This window comes from Lygodium microphyllum, chromosome 3, assembly GCF_053477565.2.
Source record: "Lygodium microphyllum isolate KBCC chromosome 3, Lygodium_microphyllum_v1.1.10, whole genome shotgun sequence".
Lineage (NCBI taxonomy): Eukaryota > Viridiplantae > Streptophyta > Polypodiopsida > Schizaeales > Lygodiaceae > Lygodium > Lygodium microphyllum.
Window position 1 is genome coordinate 44613719 of NC_141137.1, and position 21198 is coordinate 44634916.

Here is a 21198-nt window from a genome sequence, read left to right on the forward strand (position 1 = left end):
AGAATGAATGGTCAGGGTGATAGGAGCCACTGGTGAACTTAATTTTTATATCTTTGATCTATTGCTTATGCAGATTCTGTATACTTTGTGGTCCATTGGTAAAACCCAAATGGAAACATGGTCATTCCATCCAACACCCCAAGATCTTCGGCCTCTGAGGCCTCTGTAGGGACATCAACAAGATCGTCCGCTATCAGAGGAACTTCTTTATCTACACTTTCATAACCTGCTTTGTTTTCTTCCTCATCATTTTCATCCTCTTCCTCTGGAGGCTCTGTCTTTGCTTCTGTAGAGGCTCTGTAGGAGAAGAACAGATCCTCTGCCTCTGTGTCTACTTTTGCTTCTGCCTCTTTCTCTGGCTCTGTCTCTACTTCTGAATCTGCGACTGCCATGTAATAGGGAGAACAATACATCTATGCTTCTATTTCGCTATCAGAGGTGATTTCAGAAGTCAATTCTAGTTGAGACAGGAGGTATTCTCCCATGGACAAAGACTTTGCTTCCTTTGGTAGTTGGCTTACAGTGCCCATTGTTAGGGACTGTGCCTCTGTTTTCTTGGGAAAGATCTGTTTAACAGCCTCTTTGTCTCCTGATGTACCATCTGTTACTTCATTGGAGGAGTCTGTTATGACTTCGATGGATGTGGATCCATTTCCTTTTTGTGATCCGTACAATTTCAACACCACTTTATTAGGTCCTCTGCTTAGGGTTAGGGTTCCTTTGAACAAGTCCGTCCTGGCTCTTGCTTCGAAAAGCCAAGGTCTTCCCAAGAGCAGAGGGTATGAGGTCTCATAAGAATTTGGTTTAACCACAAAATATGTTAGCCAATAGTCTCTTCCTGCTAGAGTTGTTTTTATGTATGGGAGGATGCCCAACGGTTTAATTCTGCTTTGGTCTGCCAATCTGATAAGCCACTCTGCAGGTTGCATTCCTTGCAAACCTAGATCCTTCATTGTCACATCCATCATTATGTTTATTGATGAGTCTCCATCAATCAATGCATCTAAAATAAAGCATCCTTCTATCCATATAGGTTTGTCATTGTAGCAGCATCCACAGAAGCTGAAGTTTGTGAGGAGGAGCTTGATTTCAAAGCTTCCTCACACAAGGTGTATCTTCTTGGTGGCCATAATGGTGAAATGTGGCTGGATAATGTGGATGTTTACTATCCAACTACACATGAGTTAAATAGTGTCTCGCCAATGTTAAATCCTCGGTCAAAAGCTGCAGAAAGTGTTCTAATGGGACAGGTGTATATCTTTGGTCGGGAGCTCCAGGGAACCATTTACAGATGCTGCCATTCGTGCAATGGTTCAACAACGAGATGGTCTCGTTTCTCTTCTTTGGGGAAATTCTGCTCAAGAGAAATTAAGAAAAAGGTCTACCTTTTTCCAAATTTTGGAGGTTATTAGTGGAGAAATCATGGCCGGCTACTTTGGAAAAAGCAAAAAGAAAAGCTACGGATGGCTATTTCCAGAGAAGGCTTTTTCGACCTGCTTTGTATCCGGTTGAGGGGAGCGATCAATGAAGGGGAGGAGGAAGAGATTTTTGGAGTGGTATGAGAAGGTTGTGGTGGCTTTTGATAGAGAGTCCGAGGTCCTGAAGAATGCAAAGTCATTTGTCGATTGGCTGCGGAGTGCTGAGGCTGAGTCTATCAAAGGGTCTAGCTACAGAAGTTGCTACTAAGAAGGTGTACATTGAAAAAGCTATTCAAGCTGAAAATTCCCAGAAACTTTTACTTGGAGCTATAGCAGAATTTTGTGCTTCTGGTACTCCGAATGTTTGCAAGGAAATTGCACTTGTTCTGAAAGTTTTGTATGATTGTGATTCCTATGGAGGAAGAGCAGCAGCAAAGGGAAGCTTATGATCGGGCGGACCAATGTGGAGAACTGGAGACCGAGACCCAGAAAGAGACTTGACTCTCTGCCTGTGGGAATTGTGGGCTTGGAGATGCTTTTCGATGCAGTATCTGTCCATACAAAGGCATGCCCCCTTTCAAGCTTGGGGAGAAGGTTACACTATCAGGATCATTGTTAATTGCAAATGTATGATGCCAACAAGCTTTGGTTTCAGCAATTGTCACTAGGGGTCCTCATCCTCTAAGCTCGAAGGAAGATAGAAGACACTTTCATTGCAGATTTAGCTGTTGGTCTAGGAACAGGTTAAATCAAGATTGGTGCTCCATGCAGATCTAAAAGGCTTGCCAAATACAATCAGAATGCGCTTCTTTTGAAGGTGAACCAAATTGGTTCATTGAGAGCATTGATGTAGTGAAGATGGCCAAGAAAGTAGGTTGGGGAGTTATAACCAGTGGGGAGAATTTATTTCGAGGCCTCGTGCTTCTGAACTGTGCAGGGCTATGAATAGAAAGGGTCTAACGCAAGATGATCCATTGATCCGTCTATTATCACCAATATTTCTTGTTGTAGAGTATCTTTTGCAGAGGCGTCATGTGGCAGATTTTTTGTTTAACAGATTTAGACAAAAGGAGAATATCAGAAAGATCTTAGAGGAGTAGGCATATAGAAGCAAAACATCTATAAATGACCAGCTGGTTGACATATTATATAAGCCTTCAATTGAACCTGGAGTAATAGACATTTTTGTCAAGGTGTTTACTGGAGATCTAGTCTCTGCAGGGATCCGACTGGCATTTCTGTGTTGTTCAATGACCATTCAAAAGACTGTATGATACCTAACATTGAACGGAAGGCGGCTTCCAATTTGAGAAGATTTCTGCTCCTCATCCTGCAGATATTGCATGATCATGTTGTGCATCTGCTCAGGAGAAAGTTCTTTAAGTCTCAGACAATGTACTATCTATCTTTAGACCTGTTGCAAAGCAACTGCTGGAGAGTGGGTATCATTCTTTTTGTAGAGTCATAGAAACCAGCAATAAAGCATTGCCATAGTGTATGTTATACTTGTGCAGGGTCGAATAACTGTTGATCATAAACTGGCCTTTGATTTACTAGAACCAGTGATGCTACAGACTTGGATCCAATAGCTCTTCACACTGTGAACAAGTTTATTGAGCATGCTTCTGCTTCTTGTTCATTACATCACTTTGACATTATGTATATGCGTGGTTTTGGACACACCTAAGCATCTTCTTAGCAGGACTCATTGTTCGAAGCTTTAATTGAGACTAAGGTGCACTGCGCAGACTAGAATTGGTCTTCTTCTTTTGGGAAATCTCTCAGATGCATGTTAAATCAACAATCTTTGCATTCAATATGAAGAGTCTGGAGTTTAGTGCTGCTTAGCCTGATCTCGCTTGATTGATCTTCTATCTTGGAATTTCTCAAGAACCTCTGTGGTCACAACTTTGCTTTTGAAAACCCTTCGACATCTTTTGTGAACCCGACGTGAAAGCGTCGCATTAAAAAAAAAATTTCAGGATCGGAGATACTTCAGCATCAATTTCAGCCCCTTCTACAATTCCTGCTTTGTCCTCTACTTCAACTCAATTATCGACTTCTGCTTCAAGTACTTCTACGGATGATTTAAAGCAGATTTTGCAGAATATGTCTATGTATATGCAACTTTAAAATGAACAGACACAATTGTATATGCAGTAGCAGCAGCAGTTACATCAACAACAGTTGTCTCAGTAAAGGCTACTATATTCGGAGCAAGAGAATGCAATCAGCGCGACCAAGGTGATTGAAGCAGTTGAGAATGAAAAGAAGCTATTTGATGGCCGTAATGTATCGGCTTATTTGAAGACGTATGAGATTAAGATGGGATTTTTTGGAGTACCAACAGGACTTATGAGTAAATATTTTCTTTGCCTTGTAACACCTTCCTTGAGGTTAAAAGTGACTGATCTTTTCCTTCAAAATTTGCATTGGCAAGATTTTAAGAAGGCCCTGAAAGAGGAGTATTTTCTTGAGGACTTTAGGATGGCTACATGGCGGTCATTCCGAGAGTGGGTCTACATGCCAAACAAAGGTCTAGTTGCTTCAGAATTGATACGAGAATTTGAAGAGAGGTATAGTCAGCTTGATGCTATTGAACAAAGAGCATTGGATATTGAGAAAGTTGAGCTTTTCTTGCAAGCTGCAGATCCTGCTCTTCAGGAAGAATTAGGAGAGCTTCTTGAAGATCGCACAAAGCATATGGGTCTTAAAACAGATTGGCAAGATGCCTAGGATGAGGTCTCGACTTTGACCAAGAGGCGGATATGGAATACCCGCTTACAGAATGGATCTATGACATCGATGCCATCTTTTGCTCCTATGTCTGCTTCTACCCCTGTCATTTCTTCTCTTCCTCAGCCAGTTACTTGGCCTATGTCAGTGCCTACTGTTTCTAATCTTCCTGTTGCTCCTATTCCAAGACTGATGCCGGCTCCTTCTGCTCCAAAATCATCCGCTCCTTCGGTTCCTTCCTCTCTTGATGACATAATCAAAGGCATAATGGATTTGACACTGAGTCAGTTAAAGCAGAATTGGTGGAAAAATTGAAAGAGCAGTTTGCTTCGACCGCACCTACTATTTCTTCTAGTGCTCCTAGTGCACCTAGGAGTGCTCCTAGTGCACCTAGGAGAGATCAAAGATGTATTTAGTGTGATAGTACGGATCATCAACATTGCAGGGGGATTGCGAATCTTTTCAAGATGCAAGGAGGAATAATTTAGTATTTTGGGGACAAGATGGCAAGATCTGGTTGACTGAAACAGGAGCTCCGCTTGCTAGCAATTTTGGGAAAGGCGAAATGAAGAAATTAGTAGATGACATGGCTGCGCGTACTTCTTATGTGACAGCTAGAGGAGATGCCTCTGCATATGGAGTCCAGATTGAGAAAGGTTCAGAGAGTCAGTCAGCATTATGGACCTATGCGATGGAGATGGCAAACAAGGGGAAAATTCAACAGACTGTTTTGACTAGTGTAGGTTCTAGCATCAGATCTGAGATAGGTTGGGATTCGCCTGTTGACAAGTACACTATTTATGCCTACTTGGCTAAGTCTCAGGGAGAAGATGTACTTGTTGAGGAGAAGTGTAAGAGAGATGAAGAGAATCCAAATGCAACTAAAAAGACTAGAGGGGGTGAGTTTGTTACTCCACCTACTACAGGGCCGTCTTCCAGACCAGGGCCAGAACGACAAATGGAAGATGCTCAAAAGAAAGAAAAGAGGTAGGAGCCTAGATAGAGAAAGCAGCCAGGATTAATATTAATGTCCAATATTGAGACATCTATGGACATGAAGAAAATCTTTAATGATAAGATACTTGGCAGTGAGGTGACTTTTACTATTTCTGAGGTTTTGGGCATCTCAAAAAGAGAGTTTCAAGATCAGTTTCAAGAAGTCCTGAAGAGAAAAAGACATACATTGCCTACTACTGATACACAGGGAGTTTTGATTGGGGAGTTGGATGAGGATGAGGATGAGGTTATGGTTGAGAAAGCTTCTATTTTTCCATAGACAGAGAAGAGAGTTCAACCTATGCATTATGTTGAAACTGATGAGCCTATCTTGGTACCGCGTAGTCATTTTTCACGGAGTCATTGGGCTAGGGCAACTACAGAAACAATGGTAAAAATTGGAGAGAAACATGTGCCTTATGTTGCTTTGGTGGATCACGGTTCAGAGATTAATCTCATAGTTCGTGTAGTTTATGAAAGTAATAGATGGCCTATGGATGCAGAACATGGGTGGCGTATGAGAGCCACCAACAACACTGCAGGTGATTTGTATGCTGCCTGTGCCAGTGTCAGGATTTCTATTGGAGATGTAGAGGAGGATTTCCATTTCTTTGTGCAGGATTCATGCTCTTACCCCATAATCCTAGGACAGCCATTCATCTCACAGAGATGCGCATGGAGACAAAAGTGATGGATGATGCGCCTTTGCCCACTATGAGGGATTTGGGTTTTCATTAGGTACCACTCTCCCGTGAGACGACGGTGGTACAGAGTAGAGTAGATTGGAGTTCTCGCCTCCTGGCAGTGTTTTCTCCTCCAATTCTGTTGGAATTTTAGCAAACAGTTCGATGAGTTATCACAAGATTTCTAAGTTGCCTAGAGCTGCCAAGCAGTACATATGCAGGAAGGAGAAAGATTTGAAAAATGCAGGTATTTTAGAGGATGATGAGCATATAGATGGGATGTATGATAGTATGGTTTGTGCAGATACGATGACAGAGATGGAAAATATGCTAAAAACTGATATGCAGAGTTGTCTCAGTAATGTATCAGTGCAATCCCTGGACATGTTTCATGAAATTTCAGATTTTGTGTCACAGATAGAGTCAGAGGCTAAGGTGACTCAGCAAAAAGTGTTGAGAGTTAAAGAAATTCAGCAAATAGAGTTTCTAGCTGATTATGATCAGCCTACAGAGACAAAGAGGGGTGAAAACTTTCAGCCAACAGAGTTTACTGCTGAAATATTTCAGCATCTAGAGTTTAGGGCTGTTCTTATGCAGTCCATAGAGCAGAGGGCTGAGGATATTCAGCCCTCTACTCCACCAGAGGGCAGAATTGCTGATTTACAGTAAGATTTGAGTAATGCAGAGGATCATAATGAAGCCAGGGTTGACACAAAATACAAGACTGTGGATAAGAATGTGAAGCCGGTAGCTGGACTGCTTCCACCTGACAGTGATCACCAAATAGAGAGGACTGCCAAGCAGCCAATTTTGAGGAATCCAAAGCATATAGGCCATAAATTTTCAGCAGAGACTCTTGCTGAATTAAAAATTGGAAATGGTGATTTCTTGCTATCCTCAGAGAAGCAATGCTTTTAGGATATGCTTGAGCGATATGGAAGGGGGTTTGCTTTTTTCTCTCATGAGATTGGATGTGTGAATCTGGATATTGTTGCCCCTATGGTGATCTTTACTATTCCTCATATTCCACGGAACCTCCGACCTATTCCAGTGCATAGGGCACACTTGCCAAAACTAGTTGACTTGTTGAATGAGAAAATCAGGATGGGAATCCTAGAGTCGTCATCTGCACCATACTCAAATAGGTGGTTTACGGTTCCAAAGAAGAATGGTACTCTCCGATTTATATAGGACATGCAGCCAGTAAACAGAGTTACTATCAGGAATGTTGGTATATGTCCAGTTGTGGATGAGTTTGCAGAAGTATTTGCTGGACGTGCCATCTATTCTTTAGGTGACTTGTATTCGGGATATGATTAGTTTCAGCTGGCCTTGGAAAGCAGGGACATAACCACTATGAGAACTCCTATTGTGCTTGTCAAGATGTGTACCTTGCCTCAAGGTGCCACTAATTCTGTTGCGCATATGATGAATGCCATGCATAAGGTCCTTCGTGAGTACATACCTCAGCTTATCATGCCTTTCTTAGATGATGTTCCCATTAAGGGGTGTGCAGAAGAAGAGAAGAATGAGAGTCTAAATGAGCAGGGATGCAGATACTTTGTGGCTGATCATATTTCAGCTTGTGAAAAGATTTTGGCCAGGTTAGAAGAAGTGAATTTGATACTATCAGGGCAGAAATATGTTTTTGGAGTAAATGAGGTTGTCATTGTTGGACATATGTGTGGGTATTATGGCAGGAAACCTTCACCTGAGAATGTGGATGCTATAGGAAAGATTACGGAGCATTGTTTTACCACTTCAGAGGTACGGAGATTAATTGGAGCTTGTGTGTTTTACATGATTTGGATACCCCATTTTGCACACATAGCAGATTGTTTATATCAACTACTTCGAAAGGGGTAGAAATTTTATTGGGATGAGAGCCACACTAGAGCCATGCAGAAATTGAAGAAGTTATTGCAGATTGCTCCTACTCTCAGGAAAGCAGATTATAATTGTGGAAGGCCTATTGTATTGACAGTTGACACTAGTCCAACTGGCATATGTTGGGCTGTGGGTCAAGATAATGTAGATGGAAACATGTATGCTATTCAGTTTGGGGCGAAAGTCCTAAACGAGAGACAGAGGAGGTATCCGCAAATCAAGAGGGAATTACTGGGAATTGTTATGGCTCTCAAATGTGACAAGGAGTACTTTATTGGAGCCCCAATTATGGTAGAGACAAATTGCTTGTCATTGATAGGTATGATTACGAGTTGCTCTACTCCAGATATAGCTATGCTAAGATGGATCGCATACATCAAGTCATTAAATCTAGAATTTAAACACATAGCAAGGAAAGATAATCTAGCGGTGGATATGCTGTCTAGAGCCAGATATGATGATGAGGAGACACTACTTGCAGAAGAGGATGATGCAAAAATTTCAGCCGCTATGGTTGATCATGTTTACCATGTCTATGATATTGTGGCTTTCATAGAAGAACTCTATGTTGGGGATTGGTTGCAGATTGGCAAGTACCTTAGTACACTAAGCAAAAGAGATGGATGGACAGATGAAGAGTTCAAGAAGATTAGAAGAAAAGCCTATGGTTATTTTCTCAAGGACGGATTTCTTTGGAAGCACCCAAAGAAAAGAGGTGGATTACCTTTGCGGGTTGTCTGCAATAAAGAGACCCAGTTACAGGTGATGAGAGAGTTTCATGAGAGTCCTTGGGCTGGTTATAGAGGAGTGTGGGCTACTTATGAGAAAATCAAGGAAAAATATTGGTGGAAAGGCATGTATAGAGATGTATCTCACTTTGTAGAGACTTGCAGAGACTGTCAGATGTATTCCATAGTGCGTCATTGAGATGAGCTTCATCTGACCTATCCACTATGCATTCATTATAAGTGGGTAGTTGACTTGGTTACTATGCCGATGGGTCTATGGTAGATGAGATACATTATTTTGGCTAGAGAGGATCTTACCAATCATGTTGAGGGTAGACCTTTGAGAACGAAGACCACTAGTGCAGTGTGTAAGTTCTTATTGGAAGAAATTTTCTGCAGTATGGCTATGTGGGTAAGATCACTGCAGATCGTGGTGAATTAGATGCAGATGAAGCTAGGGAGTTTTTCTCTCAACTAGGAATCAAGTTGGCTCTAACCACATCATCCAATCCAGAGGGAAATGGGAAGAGTGAAAGAGGGCATCTGTCGATAGTGAAAGCATTAGCCAAAGCATGCAAAGGATGGATTGGAGAATGGCCGAGACTTCTACCATTTGCTTTGTGGGCTGATCGTACGACTCACAGTGTTACCACAAGATATATGCCCGCATAGTTGATGTATGGTCAGAAACCAGTTCTGCCGACTGAGACTTGTGCTTTGACTTGGTCAGTTTTACCTTGGCAGGAGGATTTGACTAGAGAGGAGCTCTTAGCTCTTCGGATCCGGCAATTGGAGAGAAGACCAGAGGATATTTAGCTAACTATTGACAGGTTGAAGGTTGCTAGACTTAGAAATAAGGACAGGTTTGACAGCAGGCATCGCTTGCGGCCTAGAGCAATAGAAGAGGGAGACTCGGTATTAGTCTTTGATAGCAGCCTTGAAAATCAACATAGTGCACTTCGGAAGATGGTGAAAAGATGGTTTGGACCGTACATAGTCAGACATGTCTTTGACAATGCAATATATGAGTTGACAGAATTGGATGGGACAATGCTTAGAGTGCCCATTGCAGGAAAAAGAATCAAGATTTTCAAGAAAAGAGATGATGAGGATTATGCATTGGAAGAATTTGCAAGAGAAGAGCAACGAGAAGAAACTTCTATAGAAGAGACAGATGATATAACAGATAACCTTGTTGATATACCGGAAATAGACAATGAAGAGATTGATTTGTACGTGGATCTTCACGATAATGATCATGGGTAGTTGGCCCATTCGCAGGATGCGCAGGATTAGAGGGGGTGGATGTCGTACTGCTGCACATCCAAGGTGTGGTATCCACCTCAAGGATTGGTTGGGAAGAAACGGATGGTCTTCAATAGAAGAGTTTGGATATGACATTCCAAGAAGTGAAATAGCAGCCAAAGATCCAGAACACCACAGAAGAAGGTGGTCTTGAAAGCAGCTTCACATTCCCAGAATGGGAGAGGTTAGAAAGAGAAAGGTGTTTCCAAGAACAAGAATTGCTAAGAGAAGAGCGAGAAAGACTTAAGGAGAGTTTAAAACATGTTGATTCTTCTGTGGCCAAGGCTATACAGAAGAATTTGGAGCTTTGTGCAAATGCATTGGCTCAGATGCAGCAAGATAGATTGGAGCTGAAAAATGTGTTGCATGAAGCTTCTATGGAGTTGGGTGCTTTGAGGGAATTGGACAAACTACGGGAAAAGAATGCAATGCTGGAGCATTCTTAGGTCCAAATGTGTTCAGAATTAGAAATTTTACTGAACCAATTTGGTTAACCTTCAAAAGAAGCGCATTTTGATTGCATTTGGCAAGCCTCTCAGATCTCCATGGAGCATCAGTCCTGATTTAACTTGTTGCTAGACCAACAGCTAAATCTGCAATGAAAGTGTCTGCTGTCTCCCTTCAAGCTTAGAGGATGAGGACCCCCAGTGACAATTGCTGAAACCAAAGCTTGTTGGCATCATACATCTATAGTTAACAATGATCCTGATAGTGTAACCTTCTCCCCAAGCTTGAAAGGGGGCATGAGTTTGTATGAACATGTACTACATCTAAAAGCATCTCCAAGCCCACAATTCCCACAGGCAAAGAGTTAAGTCTCTTTCTGGGTCTCGGTCTCTAGTTCTCCACATTGGTCCGCCCGATCATAAGCTTCCCTTTTGCTGCTGCTCTTCCTCCATAAGAATCACAATCATATAGAACTTTCAGAACAAGTGTAATTTCCTTGCAAACATTCGGAGTACTAGAAGCACAAAATTTTGCTACAGCTCCAAGTAAAAGTTTTTGGGAATTTTCAGCTTGAACAGCTTTTGCAATGTACACCTTCTTAGTAGCAACTTCTTTAGCTAGACCCTTTGATAGACTCAGCCTCAGCACTCTGCAGCCAATCGACAAATGGCTTTGCATTCTTCAGGACCTTGGACTCTCTGTCAGCAAGCCATAGCCTTCTCATACCACTCCAAAAATCTCTTCCTCCTCTCCTTCATTGATCGCTCCCCTCAACCGGATACAACGCAAGTCGAAAAAACCTTCTCTGGAAATAGCCATCCGTGGATTTTCTTTCTACTTTTTCCAAAGTAGCCGGCCATGATTTCTCCAGCAATAAACTCCAAAATTTGAGAAAAGGTAGACCTTTTGCTTAATTTCTCTTGAGCAGAATTTCCCCAAAGAAGAAAAACGACACCAACTCGTTGTTGAACCACTGCATGAATGGCAGCATCTATAAATGGTTCCCTGGAGCTCCCCACCAAAGATATACACCTATCCCATTAGAACACTTGCTACAGCATATGACGGAGGATTCAACATTGGCGAGACACTATTTAGCTCGTGTGTAGTTGGACAGTAAACATCCACATTGTCCAGCCACATTTCACCATTATGGCCACCAAGAAGATACACCTTGTGTGAGGAAGCTTTGAAATCAACCTCCTCCTCACAAACTTCAGCTTCTGTGGATGCTGCTACAGTGATAAACCTATTTCCTTGTGATAGAGCTTCTAACTGTTTTGACATTCTAGCATTGAGGCAGTGAAGATGAACAAGAAAGCATGTTGGGGAGTTATGACTAGTCACAGAAGTGGGGAGAATTTATTTCGAGGCCTCGTGCTTTTGAACTATGTAGGGCTATGAATAGAAAGGGTCTAACACAGGATGATCCATTGATTCGTCTATTATCACCGATATTTCTTGCTGTAGAGTATCTTTTGCAAAGGCATTGTGTGGCGGATTTTTTGTTTAACAGATTTAGACAAAAGAAGAATATTAGAAAGATCTTAGAGGAGCAGGCATATAGAAACAAAACATCTGTAAATGACCGGCTGGTTGACATATTATATAAGCCTTCAATTGAACCTGGAGCAATAGACATTTTTGTCAAGGTGTTAACTCGAGATCCAGTCTCTGCAGGGATCTAACTGGCATTTCTGTGCTGTTCAATGGCCGTTCAAAAGACTCTATGATACCTAACATTGAACAGAAGGCGGCTTCCAATTTGAGAGGATTTCTACTCCTCATCCTGCAGATATTGCATGATCATGTTGTGCATCTGCTCAGGAGAAAGTTCTTTAAGTCTCAAACAATGTACTATCTATCTTTAGACCTGAGAGTAGCTGCTGGAGAGTGGGTATCATTCTTCTGTAGAGTCATAGAAACCAGCAATAAAGCATTGCCATAGTGTATGTTATACTTGTGCAGGGTTGAAGAACTATTGATCATAAACTGGCCTTTGATTTACTGGAACCAATGATGCTACAGACTTGGATCCAATAGCTCTTCACACTGTGAACAAGTTTATTGAACAGGCTTCTGATTCTTGTTCATTACATCACTTTGACATTATGTATATGCATGGTTTTGGACACACCTAAGCATCTTCTTAGCAGGACTCATTGTTTGAAGCTTTAATTGAGACTAAGCTGCACTGCACAGACTAGAATTGGTCTTCTTCTTTTGGGAAATCTCTCAGATGCATGTTAAATCAACAATCTTTGCATTCAATATGAAGAGTTTGGAGTTTACTGCTGCTTAGCCTGATCTTGCTTGATTGATCTTCTATCTTGGAATTTCTCAAGAACCTCTGTGGTTGTGACTTTGCTTTCGAAAACCCTTCAACACCGCGTCTTCTTGTCAATATGGTTTTAAATCTCTTTCATTAATTGAGAGACAGCATTAGCAACTGTCAGAATGTTAGGTTTGGTTTAAAGGTGTGTATGTCTTTGACCAAATCATGCTCTTTGATAGGATCCACAGGCTTTTCCAATCGACTGGGAAATGGAGCCACACCCACTTTCATCTTTCCGTTTTCTTCTAGGAGTGGCAACATCTAGGCTTCTTCTTCATGAAGAGGTACTTTTGCATCCTCTATTTCCTGGACCTCTGGTCATGTCTTTGCTGCTATCTCTGTAGCTTTCTGTGGCTCTGTAGTGCTCTATACTTCCTTACTCTGGATTGCATTGTTCTACTTTTCCCGAGGAAGGTTGAATTTCACAATCTTTGCAAAAGGAACGTTCTCTTTTGAAACTATGGGTTCTCCTTTCTTTGCTCGCGTTATTGCGGCCACTTCTAATTCCACCAAGCAGGTTCTTGGGTCTTCTGTTGGGTATCAAAAATAGATTTCACAGGGGTTGGACTTGGACAATCTTTTATAGTATGGCATTCTCCTTTGTATTGGCTGCATAAGGGCTTGTAATCCACAAATCTTCTAGGGTTTGGACAATTTGGTGAGATATGACCCTTTTCTCCACATCTGTAACATTCCACCTCGGATCTCTGACCATCGCCAAACTATCGTCCTCTGTAACATTGAGAGGGAAACCTCATTGGAATGAAATTAGGATCAAACTCCCTAGGCTTTGGTCCAATGTCTTGTGTTGTCATTTTGGATTCTAGCAAGTTGAATCTTGTTCATCTTTCTGTCTTCGTTCATGCATCTCTTTCAAAGAGCAGATATCCTCTGTATGGTTTTTCTGCAAACAATAGGAACAAAAGGCTCTAGGAATGGTTGGTTTTCAAATACATTCAATGGCTAAATATCCCGCTTGATGGCACTTTCCGCACCATGTATTAGAAATCACATCTCTCCCACCTCCCGTAGGAGTGGATATATTGGTGGTATTCACATTTAGCATCTATAGCTGCTTTGTAATTACATCCATTAGCTCTTTCTTGATACTTGCCACTGAGTTGGATAAGTAGTCCTTCAGATGTTCACTTCCTGAAGTACTTGTAGTAGGGTTTTGGGAAGCTTTTGTAATTACTGCATATACAAGTTGGGTTGATCCAAAAGGTCCTCTGTTCTGATTCAGATTCAGAGCTCCTGTTGAGACTTGGGGTTGTTTATTCCAGTTGGTAGGGTTCCACTGTTGTTGAGTCACCATTGGGAACTATTTGAGGCCAATGTTGTTGTGGTTGAACCATCATTTGAGGCATTGTTGTTTGTGGCCACTGTGGATTAGGTGCATTGTACTACGACACTATTTGCATCTGGGAATAGAGGTAGGGAACTGCCCCATGGGACTGCATTTGATGGGTATACCATTCCTGGCATGGGAGGAGGTAAAACCCCTCTTTCTGGAGTCATTGACAACATTGCTTCAATTTCATCATACACTCTTGCACCTTCCATTGTAGCTTGTAGATAGACTGGTCTTCTCAATTCCACGAACTTGTGAACTTCTGGTTGTAGGCCTCTGAGGAACACTCCTTTTTGGATACCTTTATCCAAATGATGGTTAGTCAATCTCTTCAAGATGGATTCCATTCGCGAGACATAAGCTTCTACTGTTTCTCCAGAGGACTCACTTAGCTTAATACAAAGGTGTGTAAAAAGGGGTTCTAACCCCTATAAAAATAGAAAAGAAAAGAAAGGAAAATTTATAGGGAGTTTCTCATCGCATTGCGAGGGATTGGTAGGTTCCTGGGGATGAGTCAGGAGACCCGTGGCCGATGCCTTGTCTTCCTAGGGGTGGCGTCTCGCTGGAAAAGAAGAAAGTAAGGAAGGTTGGAGCGAAAATAAAAGTGAGCATCAGAAAAGGATTAAGTGTCGCCTCACGAGGGCTTGGTAGGTTCTTGGGCACCAAGACCGGACTCGAGGTCGATGCCCTGTTCTCCTTGGGTCACTACGCTCATCTTCCTCCTTTTTACATGCCCGAGTATGGAAAAATAAAAAACTAAAAGAAGAAATGTGCTAAAAGAAAATACTTCTTGATCAGGTTATAGGAGTCTTCACCTAGTAGGAGCTTTTGGGGTGTGTTGTCCTTAGTTAGGTAGGTAGTTCAGACCACCACTTAGGGCAACCTCTTTGATAGTTCTTTTTAGTTTGGCCATGTTGGAGCAGTCGGTTAGTGACTAGCTTCGGACCTTTGATCAGATTATGCTAGGCCTAATCCTTGTGGATTTCATGCCTTGGTTTTGTCACAGGTAGGGTGAGCATTGTGCTATGTTTTAATATGTATCTATTTTGTATCAGTTTGATGCTTCCTTTGATTGTTTTGTGCAGATCTATTGTGGGATTCGATGGGATGAGTCGCCCTATCTCATGGTCGCCAATGAGAGCGGAGTTTTGAGCCCGGAATGTGCCTAAAATTTGCCAAAAAATTTTAAATTTAGGGGAAAAATATTCGACATCGAAGGTGGCGGCTGCAGCTAGGACGATTTTAAGAACCAAGTGAAAGACGACTTTTAAAAGTCGCCCGAGCGACACTTGCAGATTTTTGATAATTTTTTCGACTGTCGTGCGGGATGCCGAGAGCTGCCAGTCAGTGCGGGACGCCGAGATGGACGCGCAAGATTTTTCAGAGGCGAATCGGAGCCCGGATGTAGAAGAGGCAAAAAATTAGCCAAGAATGAAAATGTGGACAAAAAATTAAGACCAAAAGGGGGTACTCCCCCCCTTCCCCCCCCCCCCCCCCCCTTCAATTTTTCACATAGGCGACAACATGGTGACAGAAAAAATGGCGCAAAAATTGGACCCCCCACAAATGAATTATGGGGCAGCAAGCAACCTATGCAACAGACAATGCCTGACAAATTCTCCTTGTTCCGTGAACTATCACCAGTCTTCGCGCGAGATATGGCTGACTAAATTAAGAGATCATAATCTAGTCTTTTTTTCTCCTCACTCTCTCTCCTCTCTATGGGCTGCTCATGCGCACTATCTTGAAGGAGGAATCGGGAAGGAGATTGAAGGAAACAGTGATGGAGATGCTAAAGATTGATATGCAGCATTGGATTGAGAGCAATGGAGGCTCCGTTCGTTGGTCACACAGTCATTTAATGCGTCTCAAGTTTCGTAAAAACACGATATGACCATTTTTATGAAGAAAATGAAGGGTTTTTGGTATTTTATGATGGTAATGATGTTTTTATTGGACTGACAGCAACCTGTTGGAGAGAGGGAGACTGGGAGCACTCTGGTGGTCATCCACTGTCCATGTGCTTTGTGTTAGCATTTCATGTGATTTATGCTGGTCATCTCCTAGTTGTGAGTTCCATCAAAGTCAGCCCTTGCATTTCATTTTCCAGCCTGTAACTTTTTTTTCAAGTATATTCACACTGTATAGCTAGCTAGCTTCACTGCATTTCAGTTTTTTAGCCTGCTGGGGTGGCCATTTCACCAAGTCAACCAGTTTTGAGGCTGTTCTACTATTTATAGCAACCCCTATTATTGTTGTGTGCAATTCAGTCATTGCTGCTAGCACTCTCCCTCCTCAGCTTGCTTCATTCTCTTCCATCGCCCTAATCTGGTGCCCTCACAAATGCATATCAGCTACATGTAGGGATTGATCAGTCCAGCCTTGTATTCAACATCCATTTTCAGATCAATTCAGCATATTCCTTCTATTCTCTGCGTTCATTTCAATCTCTCTCCCTGTGCTCATGTATCTCTTCCATTGCATAGTCTCATATGGTATCATCACCAAGAAAGAGGACCCGGAGCTTCTTCAAAGAGGAGACCACACCCTGTTTGTTGTGTTGTTCACCAGAAACTTGTGTTTGCAGCCCTTGAAGGCTGTATGACTATTCAGATGGCCAGGAGACTACTGCCACCAGCTGGGCGAAATCAAACACTCTCGTAACAAATCCACTGCTCTTGGCTGAGACAAGCCATCTATAGGCTGTATACTACAAAGAATAGCCTCTGTAGCTACGAAGCGCATTCAATAGCATCTTGTTGCATGTCCTCAGTCATGTCCACATTCTTGATGATAGTCTTTCTTTCAAGAGCACCTGTCTATTCCAATGCTTTCTCTACCATGTTTTGTGATTTTTTGAGAGAGAGAGAGAGAGAGAGAGAGAGAGAGAGGGAGAAGGAGAGGGAGAGAGCAACAGCCTGTTGCCCGGATGCTTGGCTTTTCATTTGCGAGGCATGAATATAAGGACGCAGATGCCAACAATGGAGATGGTGGCACCGATCCAATCCCAGAGGTTGGGCCGGTCACCGTCGAGGACCCAGCCCTAGAAGAGGGAGAGTAGGATGAAAAAGCTGCCATAGGTTGCGTAGGTGCTCGCAAAGTTCTACTTCTGGAAGGGTGGGATGATGCCATAGGCGACCAACACCAGCACCCCCAGCACGAAGAACACCCAGATGCCGTTCTCCCTCCACCATTTCCAAATCATCCAACCCCTCGCGATCTCGCAGACATCGAGTCTCTGTAGGAAGGCCAAATACGACTGCCTGAGAAAAGTCTCTTGCTTGAGGTCGATGCCATCCTTCCGAGAGGGGAAGAAATGGCCAATGGACTTTGTGAGAAGTACCAATTGGAGCAATAATCAGTGATGGATTGTGGGGCAATGCCTTCTATTGCATCGGCACACTCGGTGTGCTGAGCCTCAACCAATGGCGGCAAGGAAGAGAGAGGAACATCCGCCTATGACGCCTATTCTCCGCCTCGAGGCCAACAAGCGGCCATCAACGACCTTGTTTTTTGTGTCTTTTGTTGTTTCCTCTCTCTCTCTCTTGCTCCTTGGATCTGTATCTCTCTCTCTCCAGAGCCATAGTCATGGCAGAGTTCCAATGCTGTCTTAGTGTGGCAAGCTGCTTTGCCACCCCTAAACTGGACATTGGATGAGAGATTAGTGATCATTATGGTGGAAGGGATGGAAAGATTCAGGAGGAGGAGAAGAGGGACTGTCATCGAGAAGAAGATAAATGGCTGATGAACCTCGCTCACTATTCTTCTTCCACTTCTTCTACCTTTGTCCATTTTTGCAATGGTATATGCATGCTTGGAGTAGGGGCTGGAGAAAATGTTGGATGGGAAAGCTGTCCTTGTCTTCTTCTCCTTTTCCTTGGTCCTCCCCCCTGCATTTGCATTTTCCATCACCAAATGATCTCCCCCCTATTGTAGTTATTGAGATCAGCTTCTTCCTCGGCTGCACACCAAAATGATAGCAACCCTCCCACGGTAGAAAATAAACATAAAACCAAGGTAGAAGCGTGCAAAATCTATGCACATGGCTCAGCCATTAATCTCAAAACTGAAAAGAAACCATAAATCTTCCACTTAATAATGAACCGATTCGTTATCTTCATCATCTTCATCCATAGCTTCAACCATTATATAAGAACAAAAGGGAAAAGAGGAATTTATGCACAGAAGACAGAGGAGAGAGAAGAGAACAAATTTTTGCACCACCAAAAAGGAGAATATGAAATTGGACAAGAGAGGGAAGGGAAAGAGGCACATAACCACTCATGCAATTAAGAGGATAGTAGCACGGGTGTTGTCTCGATGCTATCCTTACATCACCGCAATGAGTTAGTGAATGAGCATTGGAAAGCCTGGTTGTGTACAACACATTTCTAATTGACAATTATGTTTTAGTACTTTAGGATCATGCACTTTTGCATGTGCATGTCAACCATGGTATCAGAATACAAAGGATTGGATGCATAGCACTTGTTTTCGATGACGATGACCCACGCTTGAGTGTGGAAAGGTGAGCTAAGCCGTAGGATAGACGCTCATTTCTTGGGGAATTATTTGGTAAGGACACATGGTATCTCCTGGAATACTTTCAAAATGAAAGAGTGGAGTTTGTTCGTTTGTTCTATATGTTGAGCAGCGCATCAAGGGGCCAATCCCTGCGACATAGGAGAGCTACAGTGGGGCTGCGGTGATTCCACCGAGAAGTTGCCTCCCATGTATGTGATTATCGTGGCATTTATTGCCAATGTGTATGGGTTCTCCCTCTGTGGAGTTTATAGAAAGGGAAATGTTGGACTACAAAACTATAAACACATAGATTAGGCTTTAGGACAGTTTGTCCTTCAACAAAGCAGCAGGCAGACTCTCCTGGCCCATGAGGTCGTTGTCGAAGAGTTTCGAAAGCAATGTCGCAACTTCAGAAGTCCTTGATAAATTTTAGGCTAGAAGATCAGGCAAGAAAATGAAGTCAAATCTGTATAACTACAATTGAAGAGTGTGAAGCAAGAAGTCCGCACTATTTCATGTTCACCATTAAGTAAGAATGCCATAGCTGATGGGATGAAGTCTCTTAATCAAAAACCTGATCATATTTATGTGTATTTGACTCTGTTGGGTCATTGGCAGCATTTGTACCAACATGATTACCACAATAAATGACAATTTGCAGCTCTCAGAAAATCCCAAGCTTTCTCTTCAAGTGATGTTCTTGTGTTTAGGTTCCTAGATTTGCCATTTACATGTGTTAAAGAAGCTGACTTGATATAGCTAGACTCTTCTACTACCATATATTTGGACCCAAAAAGGGCCACGGGAGTCCTCGGATCTTCCAGTGGTCTTATCATAAGAATGAATGACCTGCTACTTATGGTTGAAATTCACATGCTCAATCTTGTCTCTTTCCTGAGAGTGGAAACAAACCAAAGATCCTGTCGAGGCAGTGTGGAGTAGTTAGAAAATAAGATTTCATTCTGTCCAAAGGCCGTTTTAAGGTGAGAAGGGTTCGCTGATTGGCATGAAGTCCAATGAAGCCCTGAGCTTAAACCTCTTTGAAACCTGATGTGTCCGAATGCTATTATGTCTAGATGATGTCGCTTTGTTAGCTCTTGGCCCTACTCTCTGAAAGTTTTGTAGCTGGGAGAGGGAAGCGGAAAATAGTGGCTCACGATCGTAGAATTGATCCATCTGTCATCGGTATGGTTCAGGTTTGTCGATATCTGGGCGTTGCGATTGGCCGTGTTCTCTCAAACCACTATGACTGAAATTCATGGGAGGACCTTTGGAACATGGACACTCTTGACTTGAACATCGATTGTGTGGATGTTGTTGGAATTGGACAAGACAAAAAACAAACTTCTGTGAAGCAACAGTAAAGGTTCCATTTTTGTTGTCAATTTCATTGATTAGCTTCATTCGCTCCATGTATTCCCATCAAAGAAATGGTATGGAATCTGTTGGTGCCCATCTTCGAAGAGGAGAGTTATCGGCATCCAGACTGACATCATCAGACACAAAGCCGATCTCCCTGCAAGTGTCTCTCACAATCTTGGTACTTCACAGGAATCACTGAATTAATCACATGCTCCTTCTGATCCATTGTTATCTCATCATTTGTCACCGTTTCATCGTGCTGTGTGGAGATGAGCACAGTGTGCACCCGCAAAGGAACCATGGCGATTCCATCATTCTTATACTCCACCATCACCTACGTAAGCTTGGCTCCCAATTTTCTAACCAAGACATGGCTCTACGGCAGCAGCTTCTCTGTTCTTCAGCATTTCCCCAAAAGCGGCTCCTTTCTTTCCTTCTCCTTTCGTCTATTTTTCTCCTCGTCCAGTTGCAGAGTTTGTCTACTTCTTCATAATCCTGATCCATCCGACAATGAACATCCTTCCCTCTATGATAGTTGAGCTAGACAAGCAGTACATCACCCTTGATTATAAGTCTTTCGTCATCGGCTTTGTTACTATCAATCGCTTGGCACTCCACTTCGTCTTCACAAAAAAAATCAGTCTTTCGTCTCTTCTGCCAATCAGTCAAACGTTGTTGGGTCTGTCATTCATCGTCATTGCGGCCACAACTGCTGCATCCTCTTTTCCTTCATTCGAAGTTCTCCCCTGTTTCCGCAGCAGTTGCCTACTTTCTTTCTGTTGAAAAAAAATACTGCTAGTTGAAGTCGCCAAAAAAAAACCAGTCACCCATTGAGCCGCAGAGTACCGTCTATTTCCCTCTCTTCCGATTCAAAAAAAGCTCCTCCTTTTTCCCCCCAAAAAAAACCTCTTTTTCCTTCCTTTTCGTTCCACACCAAATTAGCGTCCCTCAGATTTGGCCTCATATTTAGCACAGCACCAATCAACAGACCACCTGCACTTCTCCCATGGATACATAACTTGTCCTTAGCACCAAAATTGTGTGCCAATAGGTGTTCTGCTGAGGCAATAAAGTCAGTAAACGTGTTCTTCTTTTTCAATAGCTTCCCGTCTTCATACCATTTTCTTCCCATCTCTCCCCCTCCGCGTATTTGTGCAACATCATACACAAATCCTCTATCAACCGGTGCTAATCTATTTGATCGAAATTCTGGCTCAATTGGATACTCATATGATCCATATCCATACAACAGCATGGGATCTGTACCATCTAGTTTCATAAGATCCTTCCTGTAGAGAATAGAAATCAGTAGTTTTGTTCTATCAACTGCCGTTGCCCATTCACGAGTTGTCACATATTTCATACATGTCCACAAGTCACCAACAACAGAGTCTCTTTCTAGGCCCCTTAGGATGATCTCAGCATG